Source organism: Oncorhynchus keta, chromosome 10 (assembly GCF_023373465.1).
Source record: "Oncorhynchus keta strain PuntledgeMale-10-30-2019 chromosome 10, Oket_V2, whole genome shotgun sequence".
NCBI classification, from domain to species: domain Eukaryota; kingdom Metazoa; phylum Chordata; class Actinopteri; order Salmoniformes; family Salmonidae; genus Oncorhynchus; species Oncorhynchus keta.
Genome location: NC_068430.1, coordinates 83,562,213 through 83,581,821, shown reverse-complemented (window position 1 = coordinate 83,581,821; position 19,609 = coordinate 83,562,213). Strand labels below are relative to the sequence as shown.

At 36.9% G+C, this 19,609-nt stretch overlaps 1 long non-coding RNA gene and 1 pseudogene across 2 annotated transcripts; one reads left to right on the top strand and one right to left on the bottom strand.

Annotated features, from left to right (window-relative positions):
• Positions 1-14,358: 14,358 nt before the first annotated feature.
• The window catches only part of LOC127931982 (collagen alpha-1(V) chain-like), a 28,319-nt pseudogene continuing 23,068 nt past the window's right edge, over positions 14,359-19,609 (bottom strand).
• LOC127932595 (uncharacterized) lies at positions 15,072-15,657 on the top strand. 2 transcript variants are annotated; one of them, XR_008146147.1, is made up of 4 exons: positions 15,072-15,154; positions 15,207-15,258; positions 15,303-15,398; positions 15,503-15,657. It is a non-coding gene; the product is annotated as an uncharacterized LOC127932595 (long non-coding RNA). The 2 variants fall into 2 exon arrangements; XR_008146146.1 differs by having other exon boundaries at positions 15,146-15,258.

The window sequence follows — 19,609 nt, the reverse complement described above, 5'->3', positions numbered from 1 at the left end:
ATATTACTATCTAGTTTACTATATTACTATCTAGTTTAATATATTACTATCTAGTTTAATATATTACTATCTAGTTTTATATTACTATCTAGTTTATCTATCACTAGTTTAATATATTACTATCTAGTTTACTATATTACTATCTAGTTTAATATATTACTATCTAGTTTAATATATTACTATCTAGTTTAATATATTACTATCTAGTTTAATCTATTACTATCTAGTTTAATCTATTACTATCTAGTTTAATCTATTACTATCTAGTTTAATCTATTACTATCTAGTTTAATATATTACTATCTAGTTTAATCTATTACTATCTAGTTTAATATATTACTATCTAGTTTACTATATTACTATCTAGTTTAATATATTACTATCTAGTTTAATATATTACTATCTAGTTTAATATATTACTATCTAGTTTAATATATTACTATCTAGTTTTAATATATTACTATCTAGTTTAATATATTACTACTATATTACTATCTAGTTTACTATCTAGTTTACTATATTACTATCTAGTTTAATATATTACTATCTAGTTTATATATTACTATCTAGTTTAATCTATTACTATCTAGTTTACTATATTACTATCTAGTTTTATCTACTATCTAGTTTACTATATTACTATCTAGTTTACTATATTACTATCTAGTTTAATATATTACTATCTAGTTTACTATATTACTATCTAGTTTACTATATTACTATCTAGTTTAATCTATTACTATCTAGTTTACTATATTACTATCTAGTTTACTATATTACTATCTAGTTTAATATATTACTATCTAGTTTAATCTATTACTATCTAGTTTAATATATTACTATCTAGTTTACTATATTACTATCTAGTTTAATCTATTACTATCTAGTTTAATATATTACTATCTAGTTTAATCTATTACTATCTAGTTTACTATATTACTATCTAGTTTACTATATTACTATCTAGTTTAATATATTACTATCTAGTTTACTATATTACTATCTAGTTTAATCTATCACTATCTAGTTTAATCTATTACTATCTAGTTTAATCTATTACTATCTAGTTTACTATATTACTATCTAGTTTAATCTATCACTATCTAGTTTACTATATTACTATCTAGTTTACTATATTACTATCTAGTTTAATATATTACTATCTAGTTTACTATATTACTATCTAGTTTACTATATTACTATCTAGTTTAATCTATTACTATCTAGTTTACTATATTACTATCTAGTTTACTATATTACTATCTAGTTTAATATATTACTATCTAGTTTACTATATTACTATCTAGTTTACTATATTACTATCTAGTTTACTATATTACTATCTAGTTTAATATATTACTATCTAGTTTAATATATTACTATCTAGTTTAATCTATTACTATCTAGTTTAATCTATTACTATCTAGTTTAATCTATTACTATCTAGTTTACTATATTACTATCTAGTTTACTATATTACTATCTAGTTTAATATATTACTATCTAGTTTACTATATTACTATCTAGTTTACTATATTACTATCTAGTTTAATATATTACTATCTAGTTTACTATATTACTATCTAGTTTATATTACTATCTAGTTTACTATATTACTATCTAGTTTACTATATTACTATCTAGTTTAATCTATTACTATTAGTTTACTATATTACTATCTAGTTTACTATATTACTATCTAGTTTACTATATTACTATCTAGTTTACTATATTACTATCTAGTTTACTATATTACTATCTAGTTTACTATATTACTATCTAGTTTACTATATTACTATCTAGTTTACTATATTACTATCTAGTTTACTATATTACTATCTAGTTTACTATATTACTATCTAGTTTACTATATTACTATCTAGTTTATATATTACTATCTAGTTTACTATATTACTATCTAGTTTAATATATTACTATCTAGTTTACTATATTACTATCTAGTTTAATCTATTACTATCTAGTTTACTATATTACTATCTAGTTTACTATATTACTATCTAGTTTAATATATTACTATCTAGTTTACTATATTACTATCTAGTTTAATATATTACTATCTAGTTTAATATATTACTATCTAGTTTACTATATTACTATCTAGTTTACTATATTACTATCTAGTTTAATATATTACTATCTAGTTTACTATATTACTATCTAGTTTACTATATTACTATCTAGTTTAATATATTACTATCTAGTTTAATATATTACTATCTAGTTTACTATATTACTATCTAGTTTACTATATTACTATCTAGTTTAATCTATTACTATCTAGTTTACTATATTACTATCTAGTTTAATATATTACTATCTAGTTTAATATATTACTATCTAGTTTAATATATTACTATCTAGTTTAATCTATTACTATCTAGTTTACTATATTACTATCTAGTTTACTATATTACTATCTAGTTTAATCTATTACTATCTAGTTTACTATATTACTATCTAGTTTACTATATTACTATCTAGTTTAATATATTACTATCTAGTTTACTATATTACTATCTAGTTTACTATATTACTATCTAGTTTACTATATTACTATCTAGTTTACTATATTACTATCTAGTTTACTATATTACTATCTAGTTTACTATATTACTATCTAGTTTAATATATTACTATCTAGTTTACTATATTACTATCTAGTTTACTATATTACTATCTAGTTTACTATATTACTATCTAGTTTACTATATTACTATCTGGTTTACTATATTACTATCTAGTTTAATCTATTACTATCTAGTTTACTATATTACTATCTAGTTTACTATATCACTATCTAGTTTAATCTATTACTATCTAGTTTACTATATTACTATCTAGTTTACTATATTACTATCTAGTTTACTATATTACTATCTAGTTTACTATATTACTATCTAGTTTACTATATTACTATCTAGTTTACTATATTACTATCTAGTTTAATCTATCACTATCTTATATTATGGGGCGGCAGGGTAGCCTTGTGGTTAGAGTGTTGGACTAGTAACCGGAAGGTTACAAGTTCAAACCCCCGAGCTGACAAGGTACAAATCTGTAGTTCTGCCCCTGAACAGGCAGTTAACCCACTGTTCCTAGGCCGTCATTGAAAATAAGAATTTGTTCTTAACTGACTTGCCTGGTAAAATAAAATACATTTTAAAAATTTAAAAAATCTAGTTTACTATATTACTATCTAGTTTACTATATTACTATCTAGTTCATTATATTACTATCTAGTTTAATATATTACTAGCTAGTTTACTATATTACTATCTAGTTTACTATATTACTATCTAGTTTACTATATTACTATCTAGTTTTATCTATTACTAGCTAGTTTACTATATTACTATCTAGTTTAATATATTACTATCTAGTTTACTATATTACTATCTAGTTTAATATATTACTAGCTAGTTTACTATATTACTATCTAGTTTACTATATTACTATCTAGTTTACTATATTACTATCTAGTTTTATCTATTACTAGCTAGTTTACTATATTACTATCTAGTTTTATCTATTACTATCTAGTTTACTATATTACTATCTAGTTTTATCTATTACTAGCTAGTTTCCTATATTACTAATTGCAAGCTTGTTTACTCTATTACTAGCTAGTTTACTAAATTACTATATCACTATCTAGTTTAATAAAGTACTAGCTAGTTTACTCTATTACTAGCTAGTTTACAATATTACTAATTACTAGCTAGTGTATTCTATTGCTAGCTAATTTACTCTATTACTGTCTAGTTTACTATATCACTATCTAGTTTACTAAAGTACTAGCTAGTTTACAATATTACTAATTACTAGCTAGTTTACCATATTACTAATTACTAGCTAGTTTATTCTATTACTAGCTAGTTTACTATGTTACTATCTAGTTAACTAAAATATGACCTAGTTTACTTTATTACTAGATAGTTTACTCAATTACTATCTAGCTTACTATATTACTATCTTGATTCCTCTATTTCTAGATAGTTTACTCTATTACTAGCTACTTTATTATATTAGCATCTATCATACTCAATTACCATCTAGTTTACTCAATTACTATCTTGTTCACTAAATTAAAATCTAGTTTACTATATTACCAGCCATTTTACCCAATTACTAGCTAGTGTACTATATTACTATCTAGTTTACTCAATTACTATCTAGTTTACTATATTACTATCTAGTTTATTATATTACCATCTAGTTTACGATATTACTGGCTGGTTTACTAAATGAATATCTAGTTTACTATATTACTATCTAGTTTATTATATTACTATCTAGATAACTAAATTACTGGCTAGTTTACTATATTACTATCTAGTTTACTATATTACTATCTAGTTTACTATATTACTATCTAGTTTACTATATTACTATCTAGTTTACTATATTACTATCTAGTTTACTATATTACTATCTAGTTTACTATATTCCTTGCTAGTTTACTATATTACTATCTAGATAACTATATTACTATCTAGTTTACTATATTCCTGGCTAGTTTACTAAATTACTATCTAGTTTAATCTATTAATATCTAGTTTACTAAATTACTATCTAGTTTACTATATTACTATCTAGTTTACTATATTACTATCTAGTTTAATCTATTACTATCTAGTTTAATCTATTAATATCTAGTTTACTAAATTACTATCTAGTTTAATCTATTAATATCTAGTTTACTAAATTACTATCTAGTTTAATCTATTAATATCTAGTTTACTATATTACTATCTAGTTTACTATATTACTATCTAGTTTACTATATTACTATCTAGTTTACTATATTACTATCTAGTTTACTATATTACTATCTAGTTTACTATATTACTATCTAGTTTACTATATTACTATAGTTTACTATATCACTATCTAGTTTACTATATTACTATCTAGTTTAATCTATTACTATCTATATTACTATCTAGTTTACTAAATTACTATCTAGTTTACTCTATTACTATCTAGTTTACTAAATTACTATCTAGTTTACTATATTACTATCTAGTTTAATATATTACTATCTAGTTTACTATATTACTATCTAGTTTACTATATTACTATCTAGTTTACTATATTACTATCTAGTTTACTATATTACTATCTAGTTTACTATATTACTATCTAGTTTACTATATCACTATCTAGTTTACTATATTACTATCTAGTTTACTATATTACTATCTAGTTTACTATATTACTATCTAGTTTACTATATTACTATCTAGTTTACTATATTACTATCTAGTTTACTATATTACTATCTAGTTTACTATATTACTATCTAGTTTACTATATTACTATCTAGTTTACTATATTACTATCTAGTTTACTATATTACTATCTAGTTTACTATATTACTATCTAGTTTACTATATTACTATCTAGTTTACTATATTACTATCTAGTTTAATATATTACTATCTAGTTTACTAAATTAATATCTAGTTTACTATATTACTATCTAGTTTACTATATTACTATCTAGTTTACTATATTACTATCTAGTTTACTATATTACTATCTAGTTTACTATATTACTATCTAGTTTACTATATTACTATCTAGTTTACTATATTACTATCTAGTTTACTATATTACTATCTAGTTTACTATATTACTATCTAGTTTACTATATTACTATCTAGTTTAATATATTACTATCTGGTTTACTAAATTAATATCTAGTTTACTATATTACTATCTCGTTTATTTTATCACTATATAGTTTACTATATTACTATCCAGTTTATTATATCACTATATAGTATACTTCATTACAAGCTAGTTTACTTTATTACTAGCTAGTTTACACTATAAATGTTTGCTCCACTACCATGGCCTTCTGAGCAGTAAGAGTTAAAGATATCGGAAGTAACCAAAAAACTGATCATGACCCAAGTGCAAGAATGCCTGTGGCTCAAAACAAATCCCTGGGATTGGTGATGAGTGCATTCAATGTGTAGCCAGTGTAATGACTACAGTGTGCTTTTTTCCTATGGGCTTGACCCACCAATGTGCTCATGTTAAAATCCCTGCTGAGAGCGAGCGAGTATCTAGAGGGAGAGAAAGGGAAGATAAGGGGACCTTGTGAGGGATAGAAGCAGACGGAAGAAAGGAATTGACAGAGAAGGGAGAAATGAGTGAAGAGAGGAAGAGTGGAGGAGGAGGAGTAGGAGGAGGAGGAGGAGGAGGAGGAGGAGAGAAAGCATAAAGGGCAAAAGGCGAGGTCTTGTCATTGTATGAATGATTTATGATTTGACTCTACTGAGCTGAATGAATACAGAGTGCTTTACACACACACACACACACACACACACACACACACACACACACACACACACACACACACACACACACACACACACACACACACACACACACACACACACACACACACACACACACACACACACACACACACACACACACACACACACACACACACACACACACACACACAATCACATTTTACTGCACGCAATGATCTTGCAGACACAATACGACATGCAAGCCAACAAACAAACACACACGTCAGAACACAGACACACACGTCAGAACACAGACACACACGTCAGAACACAGACACACACGTCAGAACACAGACACACACCGCGTTTAATGATGCATGTGTGATGTGTGTCCATTCTCCATCTGCAGTGTAAATTGTTTTGTAGGATTCACAAACCACTATCCTCTCTTCCTCTCTTTTTCTCCTCCTACCCTCTCCTCTCCTCCTCTCCTCCCCTCCCCTCCCCTCTCCTCTCCTCTCCTCTCCTCTCCTCTCCCTCATCTTCTCCACCTCACCTCTTCTCCTCTCTCCTCTTCTCTCCTTCTCCTATTCTCCTCCTCCTATCCTCTCATCAGAGACTAGGAGGTTAAATGATCAACAATTGATTAAATATGATGAGGGAGGGAGGGAGGGAAGTAGTGAGAGACGGAGGGAGGGGAGTGGTGAGAGAGAGGAGAGAGAGAGAGAGAGAGAGAGAGAGAGAGAGAGAGAGAGAGAGAGAGAGAGATGTAGGGAGGAGAGATAACTATAGAGGAGAAAAGATAACAGAATGAGTGGGGGCAGAGAGAAGTCAAGGACAAAACTGACTTAATATCACAGAGCACAGACTCATGGGAAATGAGGTCCACTTGCTTTTGTAGGAGGGGCGTGAGGTGTTTGTGTGTGTGCCATGTGAGTGTATGAGAGAGAAACAGAGAGAGACAGACAGAAAGAGAGAGAGAGAGAGAGAAACAGAGAGAGACAGACAGAAACAGAGGGGAAGAGAGCGAGATACTTTATTATTTTGTAACTATTTGTGAGTGTAATGTTTACTGTTCATTTTTTTAAATGTTTCCCATGCCAATAAAGCCCTTACATTGAATTGACAGAGAGAGAGATCATGTTTACTGTAAATGTTTACTGTTAATTTTTATTGTTTATTTCACTTTTGTATATTATCTACCTCACTTGCTTTGGCAATGTTAACACATGTTTCCCATGCCAATAAAGCCCTTGAATTGAATTGAATTGAGAGAGAGAGAGAGAGAGAGAGAGAGAGAGAGAGAGACAGACAGACAGACAGACAGACAGACAGACAGACAGACAGACAGACAGACAGACAGACAGACAGACAGACAGACAGACAGACAGACAGACAGACAGACAGACAGACAGACAGACAGACAGACAGACAGACAGACAGACAGACAGATACACAGATAAGGGAAGAAAGAGAGAGATAGACAGAGCGAGAGACAAAGGGAGAGGGAGACAGAGAGAGACAAAGGGAGAGAGAGATAGACAGAGCGAGAGACAAAGGGAGAGGGAGACAGAGAGAGACAAAGGGAGAGAGAGATAGACAGAGAGAGACAAAGGGAAAGAGAGATAGACAGAGAGAGACAAAGGGAGAGATAGAGAGAGAGAGACAGAGAGAGACAAAGGGAGAGAGAATGCATTATGCAGTAAGCAGACAGTGTAATCACCATTGTGTCTGCTTGATTGATATTCATATCAAAATTATTAATCACAGTTATATGGTTATATGTGTGTGTGTGTGTGTGTGTGTGTGTGTGTGTGTGTGTGTGTGTGTGTGTGTGTGTGTGTGTGTGTGTGTGTGTGTGTGTGTGTGTGTGTGTGTGTGTGTGTGTGTGTGTGTGTGTGTGTGTGTGTGTGTGTGTGTGTGTGTGTGTGTGTGTGTGTGATCCTCTGTGTGTATGTGTTTCCGGATGTGTGTGGTCCTGCTCTACAATATTAATGTCAACCCGTTTAGACTGCTGCTTCAGTAAGTCAGGTGAACAGCTGTCAACACATTGAGACTGCTGCTTCAGTAAGTCAGGTGAACAGTTGTCAACACATTGAGACTGCTGCTTCAGTAAGTCAGGTGAACAGTTGTCAACACATTGAGACTGCTGCTTCAGTAAGTCAGGTGAACAGTTGTCAACACATTTAGACTGCTGCTTCAGTAAGTCAGGTGAACAGTTGTCAACACATTCAGACTGCTGCTTCAGTAAGTCAGGTGAACAGTTGTCAACACATTTAGACTGCTGCTTCAGTAAGTCAGGTGAACAGTTGTCAACACATTTAGACTGCTGCTTCAGTAAGTCAGGTGAACAGTTGTCAACACATTTAGACTGCTGCTTCATTAAGTCAGGTGAACAGTTGTCAACACATTTAGACTGCTGCTTCAGTAAGTCAGGTGAACAGTTGTCAACACATTTAGACTGCTGCTTCATTAAGTCAGGTGAACAGTTGTCAACACATTTAGACTGCTGCTTCAGTAAGTCAGGTGAACAGTTGTCAACACATTTAGACTGCTGCTTCAGTAAGTCAGGTGAACAGTTGTCAACACATTGAGACTGCTGCTTCAGTAAGTCAGGTGAACAGTTGTCAACACATTTAGACTGCTGCTTCATTAAGTCAGGTGAACAGTTGTCAACACATTTAGACTGCTGCTTCATTAAGTCAGGTGAACAGTTGTCAACACATTTAGACTGCTGCTTCAGTAAGTCAGGTGAACAGTTGTCAACACAATGAGACTGCTGCTTCAGTAAGTCAGGTGAACAGTTGTCAACACATTTAGACTGCTGCTTCATTAAGTCAGGTGAACAGTTGTCAACACATTTAGACTGCTGCTTCAGTAAGTCAGGTGAACAGCTGTCAACACATTTAGACTGCTGCTTCAGTAAGTCAGGTGAACAGTTGTCAACACATTTAGACTGCTGCTTCAGTAAGTCAGGTGAACAGTTGTCAACACATTTAGACTGCTGCTTCAGTAAGTCAGGTGAACAGTTGTCAACACATTTAGACTGCTGCTTCAGTAAGTCAGGTGAACAGTTGTCAACACATTTAGACTGCTGCTTCAGTAAGTCAGGTGAACAGTTGTCAACACATTGAGACTGCTGCTTCAGTAAGTCAGGTGAACAGTTGTCAACACATTTAGACTGCTGCTTCAGTAAGTCAGGTGAACAGTTGTCAACACATTTAGACTGCTGCTTCAGTAAGTCAGGTGAACAGTTGTCAACACATTTAGACTGCTGCTTCATTAAGTCAGGTGAACAGTTGTCAACACATTTAGACTGCTGCTTCAGTAAGTCAGGTGAACAGTTGTCAACACATTTAGACTGCTGCTTCAGTAAGTCAGGTGAACAGTTGTCAACACAATGAGACTGCTGCTTCAGTAAGTCAGGTGAACAGTTGTCAACACATTTAGACTGCTGCTTCAGTAAGTCAGGTGAACAGTTGTCAACACATTTAGACTGCTGCTTCAGTAAGTCAGGTGAACAGCTGTCAACACATTTAGACTGCTGCTTCAGTAAGTCAGGTGAACAGTTGTCAACACATTTAGACTGCTGCTTCAGTAAGTCAGGTGAACAGTTGTCAACACATTTAGACTGCTGCTTCAGTAAGTCAGGTGAACAGTTGTCAACACATTGAGACTGCTGCTTCAGTAAGTCAGGTGAACAGTTGTCAACACATTTAGACTGCTGCTTCAGTAAGTCAGGTGAACAGTTGTCAACACATTTAGACTGCTGCTTCAGTAAGTCAGGTGAACAGTTGTCAACACATTTAGACTGCTGCTTCAGTAAGTCAGGTGAACAGTTGTCAACACATTTAGACTGCTGCTTCAGTAAGTCAGGTCACAGGTGAACAGTTGTCAACAGTTGTCAACAGTATTTAGACTGCTGCTTCAGTAAGTCAGGTGAACAGTTGTCAACACATTTAGACTGCTGCTTCAGTAAGTCAGGTGAACAGTTGTCAACACATTTAGACTGCTGCTTCAGTAAGTCAGGTGAACAGTTGTCAACACATTTAGACTGCTGCTTCAGTAAGTCAGGTGAACAGTTGTCAACACAATGAGACTGCTGCTTCAGTAAGTCAGGTGAACAGTTGTCAACACATTTAGACTGCTGCTTCATTAAGTCAGGTGAACAGTTGTCAACACATTTAGACTGCTGCTTCAGTAAGTCAGGTGAACAGTTGTCAACACATTTAGACTGCTGCTTCAGTAAGTCAGGTGAACAGTTGTCAACACATTTAGACTGCTGCTTCATTAAGTCAGGTGAACAGTTGTCACATTGAGACTGCTGCTTCAGTAAGTCAGGTGAACAGTTGTCAACACATTTGCTTCAGTAAGACTGCTGCTTCAGTAAGTCAGGTGAACAGTTGTCAACACATTTAGACTGCTGCTTCAGTAAGTCAGGTGAACAGTTGTCAACACATTTAGACTGCTGCTTCATTAAGTCAGGTGAACAGTTGTCAACACAATGAGACTGCTGCTTCAGTAAGTCAGGTGAACAGTTGTCAACACATTTAGACTGCTGCTTCAGTAAGTCAGGTGAACAGTTGTCAACACAATGAGACTGCTGCTTCAGTAACATCATGAACATTTAGACTGCTGTCTGTCATGACAAGACTGCTGCTTCATTAAGTCAGGTGAACAGTTGTCATCACATTTAGACTGCTGCTTCAGTAAGTCAGGTGAACAGTTGTCAACACAAAATGGAGACTGCTCCCTTCCCAGTAAGAAGGTGACATAACACATTTAGATGCTGCTTCATTAAGACTGTAGACTGCTGCTTGGTAAGTCAAGGTGAACAGCTGTCAACACATTTAGACTGCTGCTTCATTAAGTCAGGTGAACAGTTGTCAACACATTTAGACTGCTGCTTCATAAGTCAGGTGAACAGTTGTCAACACAATGAGACTGCTGCTTCAGTACAGTCAGGTGAACAGTTGTCAACACATTAGATGCTGTTTCATTAAGTCAGGTGAACAGTTGTCAACACATTTAGACTGCTGCTTCAGTAAGTCAGGATGAACAGTTGTCAACACAATGAGACTGCTGCTTCAGTAAGTCAGGTGAATGTTGTCAACACATTTGAGATGAATGAGTGAACTGTGTGAACACAACTGCTGTACTGTAAGTCAGGTGAACATGTTGGTATGACTGCTGCTTGTAAGTCAGGTGAACAGTTGTCAACACATTTAGACTGCTGCTTCATTAAGTCAGGTGAACAGTTGACATTTGACTGCTGTTTCAGTAAGTCAGGTGAACAGTTGTCAACACATTTAGACTGCTGCTTCAGTAAGTCAGGTGAACAGTTGTCAACACAATGAGACTGCTGCTTCAGTAAGTCAGGTGAAAGTTGTCAACACATTTAGACTGCTGCTTCAGTAAGTCAGGTGAACAGTTGTGAATGGACTGCTGCTTCAGTAAGTCAGGTGAACAGTTGTCAACACATTAATGATGCATTCAGGTGAACAGTTGTCAACACATTTAGACTGCTGCTTCAGTGTCAGGTGAACAGTTGTGAGTGTCTGTAAGTCAGGTGAAAAGATGACTGCTGCTTCAGTCAGGTGAACAGTTGTCAACAATTTAACTGCTGCTTCTGTAAGTCAGGTGAACAGTTGTCAACACATTTAGACTGCTGCTTCATTAAGTCAGGTGGTGTCAACATTTAGACTGCTGCTTCAGTAAACAGTGTGTGTAACTGCTGTCAGTAAGTCAGGTGAGTTGTCAACAAGACTGCTGCTTCATTAAGTCAGGTGAACAGTTGTCACTGCTGCTTCAGTAAGTCAGGTGAACAGTTGTCAACACATGAGACTGCTGCTTCAGTAAGTCAGGTGAACAGTTGTCAACACATTTAGACTGCTGCTTCAGTAAGTCAGGTGAACAGTTGTCATGATTTATGACTGCTGCTTCAGTAAGTCAGGTGAACAGTTGTCAAACATGAGACTGCTGCTTCAGTAAGTCAGGTGAACAGTTGTCAACACATTTAGACTGCTGCTTCAGTAAGTCAGGTGAACAGTTGTCAACACATTTAGACTGCTGCTTCAGTAAGTCAGGTGAACAGTTGTGACATTTAGACTGCTGCTTCAGTAAGTCAGGTGAACAGTTGTCATGAATTTAGACTGCTGCTTCAGTAAGTCAGGTGAACAGTTGTCAACACATTTAGACTGCTGCTTCAGTAAGTCAGGTGAACAGTTGTCAACACATTTAGACTGCTGCTTCAGTAAGTCAGGTGAACAGTTGTCAACAATTTAGACTGCTGCTTCAGTAAGTCAGGTGAACAGTTGTCAACACATTTAGACTGCTGCTTCAGTAAGTCAGGTGAACAGTTGTAACATTTAGACTGCTGCTTCAGTAAGTCAGGTGAACAGTTGTCAACACATTGAGTTGTAAGTCAGGTGAACATTTAGACTGCTGCTTCATTAAGTCAGGTGAACAGTTGTCAACACATTTAGACTGCTGCTTCAGTAAGTCAGGTGAACAGTTGTCAACACAATGAGACTGCTGCTTCAGTAAGTCAGGTGAACAGTTGTCAACACATTTAGACTGCTGCTTCAGTAAGTCAGGTGAACAGTTGTCAACACAATGAGACTGCTGCTTCAGTAAGTCAGGTGAACAGTTGTCAATACATTTAGACTGCTGCTTCATTAACTCAGGGGAACAGTTGTCAACACAATGAGACTGCTGCTTCAGTAAGTCAGGTGAACAGTTGTGTACTTTTATTAAAACAGGTTATTCATTATTTAATTTTCCCACAAGTGTGAATAAAATGGCATTGTGACATCATAATCCTCTAATGTCCTGACAAGAATGTTGTTCATCATCATCATCATCATCATTATGTTACAAATACAAAAACAAAATGGCTGCCTTCCCTTTCCCTTTGACAAGGAAGACATACATGACATTAAACATACTCAAGTAAAAGACTGTAGCACCATGGTTGAGTATCACACAAATATACATTAGAACACAACAGAAAACTGTTCATATAAAAACACACACATCAACAACACAGAATGGGGACAACATGAGGTTGGAATACAGCATCTAATTAACGTTAGTTACACGTTGTGGAAATGTTTCCCAGATGTAGAGGTGCTTCTTTTGTTTCAGGATGAATGAGTGAATATAGAAGGAGTGAATGCAGGAATGATGGATGAATGAATGAGTGAGCAACTGTGTGAATGGACAATGTACTGTGTGTATGAATGAATGTAGGTATGGATGGATGAATGTAGGTATGGATGAATAGATGAATGGATGAATGCATGAAGGTATGGATGAATTGATGCATGAGTGTCTGTAAGTATGAATGGATGAATGTCTGTAAGTATGAATGACTGAGTGTCTAAGTATGAATGGATAAATCGATCAATGGATTAATTAATTAATGAGTGTCTGTAAGAATGAATGGATGAATGGTTGAATGAATGGATGAGTGTCCGTAAGTATTAACAGAGGAATCAATGAATGGATGCATTCATGAATGAGTGTGTGTAGTATGAATGGATTAATGGATCAGTGAATGAGTGTCTGTGTCTGTAAATGGATGAATGGGTTGAATGAGTGTCTGTAATTATGAAAAGATGAATGGGTGAATGAATGAATGAGTGTCTGTAAGCATGAATAGATGAATCAATGAATGGATGAATTCATGAATGAGTGTCTGTAAGTATGAATGGATGGGTGAATGAGTGTCTGCTGGTATGAATGGATGAATGAGTGTCTGTAAGTATGAATGGATGAATGAGTGTCTGTAAGTATGAATGAATGACAAATGGATGAGTGTCTGTTAGTATGAAAAGATGAGTCCTGGTGTAAAGCTATATAAATATATCTCTGATAGCATCAGTCAGTCTCTTGGTTTTCCCTGTGTAAATGTCTGTGGATCTCAACCCCATTACCAGGCTGCTAGTATGAATGGATGAATGAATGAATGTCTGTAAGTATGAATGGATGAGTGAATGAGTGTCTGTTAGTAGGAATTAATGATTGGATGAGTGTTTGTTAGTATGAATGAATGGATGAGTGTCTGTTAGTAGGAATTAATGATTGGATGAGTGTTTGTTAGTATGAATGGATGAGTGTCTGTTAGTATGAACGGATGAGTGTTTGTTAGTATGAATGGATGAGTGCTGGTGTAAAGCTATATAAATATCTCTCTGGCGGCATCAGTCAGTCTCCTGGTTTCCCCTGTGTAAATGTCCGTGGATCTCAACCCTGTTACCGGCCGTCTCATCCCAGTTACCGGCTGTGGAGGGCTGCCGTTAACCGTTGAAGCAGACGGGACCCAGTTGGAAGCCAAACTTCTGGTTGTTGTGTCCGAAGTCGGAGACAGAGACATCGATGAGGGGGAGAGAGTCTGACTCAGGGGCATCAAACTCTAACACCGTCCTCTCCTGACCTGAAGCAGACTACAGGGAGAGATGGAGGAGCACATCATCAGATATTACACTTCAACTACTTTGTATAGTGTAAAAATATGTAATAATTTCATGAACCAGATATAGGGACAATGATATACTTTGATTATAAAACATGATTCATCAACATGTGATAGTGGTGGCGTTAGGACAGGTTGTGTCAACAGTATTTGGTGATAGTGGTAATTTAGGACAGGTTTCAATCATTACAGTGTTTTAGTGATTATATTGATAGTGGTGGCAATTAGGACAGATTTATCAACAGTGTTTTGGTGGTTAGTGTGATAGTGGTGGCGTTAGGACAGGTTGTATCAACAGTGTTTGGTGATAGTGTGATAGTGGTGGCGTTAGGACAGGTTGTATCAACAGTGTTTTAGTGATAGTGTGATAGTGGTGGCGTTAGGACAGGTTGTATCAACAGTGTTTTAGTGATAGTGTGGTAGTGGTGGCTTTAGGACAGGTTGTATCAACAGTGTTTTAGTGATAGTGTGATAGTGGTGGCATTAGGACAGGTTGTATCAACAGTGTTGTGGTGATAGTGGTGGCATTAGGACAGGTTGTATCAACAGTGTTTTGGTGATAGTGGTGGCGTTAGGACAGGTTGTATCAACAGTGTTTTAGTGATAGTGTGATAGTGGTGGCGTTAGGACAGGTTGTATCAACAGTGTTTTGGTGATAGTGTGATAGTGGTGGCGTTAGGACAGGTTGTATCAACAGTGTTTTGGTGATAGTGTGATAGTGGTGGCATTAGGACAGGTTGTATCAACAGTGTTTTAGTGATAGTGTGATAGTGGTGGCGTTAGGACAGGTTGTATCAACAGTGTTTTAGTGATAGTGTGATAGTGGTGGCTTTAGGACAGGTTGTATCAACAGTGTTTTAGTGATAGTGTGATAGTGGTGGCATTAGGACAGGTTGTATCAACAGTGTAGTGATAGTGTGATAGTGGTGGCTTTAGTTGATCAACAGTGGTGGATAGTGGTGGCATTAGGACAGGTTGTATCAACAGTGTTTTGGTGATAGTGTGATAGTGGTGGCTTTAGGACAGGTTGTATCAACAGTGTTTTGGTGATAGTGTGATAGTGGTGGCGCTAGGACAGGTTGTATCAACAGTGTTTTGGTGATAGTGTGATAGTGGTGGCTTTAGGACAGGTTGTGTCAACGGTGTTTTGGTGATAGTGTGATAGTGGTGGCTTTAGGACGTGTGTCTGTTACCTGGCAGCAGTGTGACTGTTACCTGGCAGCAGTGTGTCTGTTACCTGGCAGCAGTGTGACTGTTACCTGGCAGCAGTGTGTCTGTTACCTGGCAGCAGTGTGTCTGTTACCTGGCAGCAGTGTGTCTGTTACCTGGCAGCAGTGTGTCTGTTACCTGGCAGCAGTGTGTCTGTTACCTGGCAGCAGTGTGTCTGTTACCTGGCAGCAGTGTGTCTGTTACCTGGCAGCAGTGTGTCTGTTACCTGGCAGCAGAGTGTCTGTTACCTGGCAGCAGTGTGTCTGTTACCTGGCAGCAGTGTGTCTGTTACCTGGCAGCAGTGTGTCTGTTACCTGGCAGCAGTGTGTCTGTTACCTGGCAGCAGTGGGTCTGTTACCTGGCAGCAGTGTGTCTGTTACCTGGCAGCCATCGTGCAGTGCTGTGATGTAGTGTGTGTCCTTGTGCGTGAGCTCCTCTCCACTGCTCCCTCTGAAGCGCAGCGCGTGCTGGTGGCTGAAGGTGGCGGTATGGAGCCAGGCGGCTGAGTTCTGACAGTGGTAGGTGAACGTCTGTCTGGATGAGGCACTCAACAGCTTAAGAAACACCAACTGGACTACATGGACCGGATTGCCATCTGAACCGGAATAGGAGAACTGGAGAGGGAGGCATTGAGTATGAAAAAGGGATATGTCATAGAGAGAGCAGGATCACAAGAAACACACACACACACACACACACACACACACACACACACACACACACACACACACACACACACACACACACACACACACACACACACACACACACACACACACACACACACACACACACACACACACACACACACACTGCGTACCTGCTTTCCTTTCCTGAACTGGCTGTACCAGGTACCAGGTTTCTCTCCTTTCCAGGAACTCAGCTTCACCTGTAGAAGACACGTCAGTCATTACAGTACATTCATCACTTCTCACCATCTCCCGTCTGGATTACTGCAACTCGCTGTTGGCTGGGCTCCCTGCCTGTGCCATTAAACCCCTACAACTCATCCAGAACGCCGCAGCCCGTCTGGTGTTCAACCTTCCCAAGTTCTCTCACGTCACCCCGCTCCTCCGCTCTCTCCACTGGCTTCCAGTTGAAGCTCGCATCCGCTACAAGACCATGGTGCTTGCCTACGGAGCTGTGAGGGGAACGGCACCTCAGTACCTCCAGGCTCTGATCAGGCCCTACACCCAAACAAGGGCACTGCGTTCATCCACCTCTGGCCTGCTCGCCTCCCTGCCTCCCTACCACTGAGGAAGTACAGTTCCCGCTCAGCCCAGTCAAAACTGTTCGCTGCTCTGGCCCCCAATGGTGGAACAAACTCCCTCACAACGCCAGGACAGCGGAGTCAATCACCACCTTCCGGAGACACCTGAAACCCCACCTCTTTAAGGAATACCTAGGATAGGATAAAGTAATCCTTCTCAACCCCCCTAAAAGATTTAGATGCACTATAGTAAAGTGGCTGTTCCACTGGATGTCATAAGGTGAATGCACCAATTTGTAAGTCGCTCTGGATAAGAGCGTCTGCTAAATGACTTAAATGTAAATGTAAATGTACTATACTGAACCCAGCTCTACCTGAAGTGATTTGTCCCTCGCTCATATGGAGGAGAGGAGAGTGATCGTGTGGACTCACCGACTGGAACTTCATGTCAGGGTACAGACACGTCTCTCCATCGGCCGTGAAGTTACAGAACACCTTGAAGGAGTCTCTATGGCAACCCTGGTTAGGGTCTATCCAGTACTCACCTACGTGGGAGGGGGAGGGGGTAGATTTGGGGTGGAGAGAGGTGGGAAAGAGAGAGGGCGTGTAAGCTCTGTTGATCATTTGATTATATAGGTTGTACATTGTTGATGTAGTGACAGACAGAGGTAGATATACTAGAGAGGTAGGTACCATCAGTGAACTCTGGTGATTAGACAGAGAGACAGATGTATAGATTGATATAGAGATAGATAGAGAGATAGATGTATAGATTGATATAGAGATCGTGATAGATAGAGAGATAGATAGAGAGATAGATAGAGAGATAGATAGAGAGATAGATAGAGAGATAGATGTATCGATTGATATAGAGATAAATAGATAGATATATGTATAGAGATAGATAGATAGATAGATAGATAGATAGATAGATAGATAGATAGATAGATAGATAGATAGATAGATAGATAGATAGATAGATAGATAGATAGATAGATAGATAGATAGATAGATAGATAGATAGATAGGTATGTACCATCAGTGTACTTTGGGAACAACAGCTGTAGCTCCTTGCAGGTTCGGGCTGGATACTGGTAGGTCCCCAGGGGGGTCCTCAGGCCCTCTACCTCCGTCCTCATAGAAGAGAGAGAAGCAAACACCTCCTCCATCTCTTTCTCCTCCTCCTGCCCTGCCTGGTCTGCCTGCATCCTTTCTTCCTCTCCCTCCTCCCTTCCCTCCATCCCCTCTTGCTCTTCCTCGTCTTCCAGAGCGGCCCCGTCAAAGGAAGAGTGTTGCCTCCTCCTCCTTCCTCTCTCCTGCACCGGGAGAGACTGAAGACCCACCGCAGGGAGACCCTGAGAGGAGGAGAGGCATTTCTAAATGAGGTTCTAAGGTTCTATGTAAAGGTTTCATGTGATCTTCTGAGGTTCTGATGGAGGTTCTATGTGAAGGTTCCAGGTGATGTTCTAAGGTTCTATTTGGAGGTTATTTGTGGAGGTTCTATGCAGTGGTTCTTGGTGTGGCTCTATGGTTTTATGTGGAGGTTCTAGGTGAAATTCTAAGGTTCTAAGCAGATGTACTTGGTGGAACTCACAGGAGGTCCAGGAGGGCCAGCAGGACCTGTATCTCCGATAGCACCAATGGGACCCTGATTCCCTTTAGAACCCTTCTGTCCTACTCTACCCTGAGAGAGAGAGAGAGAGAGAGAGAGAGAGAGAGAGAGAGAGAGAGAGAGAGAGAGAGAGAGAAAGAGAGAGAGAGAGAGAGAGAGAGGGAGAAAGCAAATTATTTGACAATGGTCACTGATCAAAACCTTAGAAAAACCTTGACAAAGTACAGGCTCAGTGAGCACAGCCTTTCCATTGAGAAGGGTAGACACAGGAAAACCTGGCTCCCTGTAGAGGAAAGGCTGTGCAACCACTGCACAACAGCAGAACCTGAGACAGAGCTGCATTTCCTGACAAAATGTCAAAAATATAAAACAATTAAAGAGTGTCATTTCGCCAAATTTGACAACCTTATTAGTAGGCGCAGAGAGCTGTGGGTTGGCAGCGCACTACATTGCTGCCTGCCATAAGATGAGGGACAGAGTCTGACAGACCAATCAACCTGTACATGTCCTCTACTGTATACTTATTGTTATTGTTCAATGTGTTGGTTATTTTGACCCTTGGTTATTGTTGTTACTGTTGTCCTGTTGACAATTTGGTTCTTATTATTTTCATGTTGTAAATATCCAAAGTAAGCTTTGGCAATAGTTATATTGTTACGTCATGCCAATAAAGAGATCCTTTCAGTAACCATGATAGGAATAGTAATAGTGATAGTGATAGTGATAGCAATAGTGATAGGAATAGTAATAGTGATAGTAATAGTGATAGTAATAGTGATAGTAATAGTAATAGTGATAGTAATAGTAATAGT